This window comes from Erpetoichthys calabaricus, chromosome 1 (assembly GCF_900747795.2).
Source record: "Erpetoichthys calabaricus chromosome 1, fErpCal1.3, whole genome shotgun sequence".
Classification (NCBI taxonomy): Eukaryota; Metazoa; Chordata; class Cladistia; order Polypteriformes; family Polypteridae; genus Erpetoichthys; species Erpetoichthys calabaricus.
The window spans coordinates 67122068-67124567 of record NC_041394.2 but is presented as its reverse complement, the minus strand read 5'-3'; positions in this window follow the sequence as shown (position 1 = coordinate 67124567).

Genomic DNA, 2500 nt, shown 5'->3' with positions numbered 1-2500 from the left:
TACGAATGCCTGCAATGTAATTACCCCGATCTACATGCTGTCAAATGAACGAACCACATGCCGTGGCACAACGTTAGGGGCTTCGCCTCTACGTCCGAGGATCGATTCCCGTAAGGGAGTGCAGTGACTGTGTACTCCTGATGAGCCCACAATTACGGCGAAACACGTGTCGCATACTATGCATCTTCAAAGCACGGTGTAAACAGTAAGTTTAAATTGAGTTTATAGAAACGCTCCCGCTGCCGTTTGCAATACCATATTAGATGACTTTGTAACAGAGTTAAAATTGCTGGAGCAATAAATTTTTAACTGCCGGGTCATGTCGCGTGTTCTTGGGTAGGTACACCAAAAAATGTATACATTTATGCATGTAATGGGCAAACAAAAAATGTACTATACCCGAAAGCACTACAGTAGTACTCAATGTATCTTTACTTCTTAAATGTTAATGTTTTACTGTTTAATGATTTATACGCTTCTTATATGTTATTCAGATTCTTTTATCAAAATACCAGTAACAGCGCACTGCACGATAACGTGGAGTGAATACACTTGACATGAGCATTCATGTTATTTATCCTCTTTCTCTGTACGTTTACCATTCATTTGCTCAGAGGTTGATGCGCTTGCTGCTTAATGAGCAGCTCTTCACCCTAGCGTCCCGCTGCTTCTCTTCTTTCGTCGGCATCTTTTCCCGTTAAAACTGATTTTTTTAAAACTTAGTATGTTTTCTTTAATTTTTCAGTTAAGCTGGCACTTAAGTCTTCAATCTGCCTCAAGAATGATTAGCGAAGGTGGTAGACAATGAAAACGTCAGCCGTACGCATCCGCCACGCACGCACTGGTGCGCGCAGCTGTGAGTTCATTCTACAATAAAATAAAATAAAGATAAAAAGAGTAATAACTTGCAGCACCGCTATTCAATTACACTTGCCTAACGCCTCTCCTAAGGGGAAATACTGTGGGATCTGGGCATCCGTCAAAGCAGCAATCACAAGCCCGATTAGAAAGCGGGAAGCTGTGATTTGTCCTCTCCCTCCCATGTAACAATCACAGCCCGTGTTGCAACGCACTATGTATGTATATGTATATATGTGTATGTGTGTGTATATGTATGTGTGTATATATATATATATATATATATATATATATATATGTTCATATGTGTGGGAAAGCGAATAGTTGACGTGACGTAGTATATGTGTACCAAATTTCAAGTCAATAGGTGAAACGGTTTGCGAGCTACAGCTGATTTAAAATCCTGGACAGACAAACGAATAGCCACGGTACTGTTTTATAGAAGAACATTTTAATGTTTAATAATTTATATTTATATGCAATGTGCTTCTTATATATTACTTCATATTCTCATATGATAATGATGTTAATGTTGTTTATATTGATTTCTATGTTATTGTAAGTGCTCTTTATTTGTGGAAAAATAAATTTGGCAATTAAACTTATTTTATACATACATTTCATTTTTTTCTCTTGCACTCAGTGAGCGAATCCACTGGGTAATCAGCTATATATATATATATATGATATATAGATATATATAGATATATAGATATATAGATAGATATATGTGTATGTATGTAGATATACAAATATGTATATGTATATATATGTATATATGTGTATATATATGTAGATATACAAATATGTATATGTATATATATGTATATATGTGTATATATATGTAGATATACAAATATGTATATGTATATATATATATGTATATATGTGTATATATATGTAGATATACAAATATGTATATGTATATATATGTGTATGTATGTGTGTATATGTATGTGTGTATATATATGTTGATATACAGTGGTGTGAAAAACTATTTGCCCCCTTCCTGATTTCTTATTCTTTTGCATGTTTGTCACACAAAATGTTTCTGATCATCAAACACATTTAACCATTAGTCAAATATAACACAAGTAAACACAAAATGCAGTTTGTAAATGGTGGTTTTTATTATTTAGGGAGAAAAAAAAATCCAAACCTACATGGCCCTGTGTGAAAAAGTAATTGCCCCCTGAACCTAATAACTGGTTGGGCCACCCTTAGCAGCAATAACTGCAATCAAGCGTTTGCGATAACTTGCAATGAGTCTTTTACAGCGCTCTGGAGGAATTTTGGCCCACTCATCTTTGCAAAATTGTTGTAATTCAGCTTTATTTGAGGGTTTTCTAGCATGAACCGCCTTTTTAAGGTCATGCCATAGCATCTCAATTGGATTCAGGTCAGGACTTTGACTAGGCCACTCCAAAGTCTTCATTTTGTTTTTCTTCAGCCATTCAGAGGTGGATTTGCTGGTGTGTTTTGGGTCATTGTCCTGTTGCAGCACCCAAGATCGCTTCAGCTTGAGTTGACGAACAGATGGCCGGACATTCTCCTTCAGGATTTTTTGGTAGACAGTAGAATTCATGGTTCCATCTATCACAGCAAGCCTTCCAGGTCCTGAAGCAGCAAAACAACCCCAGAC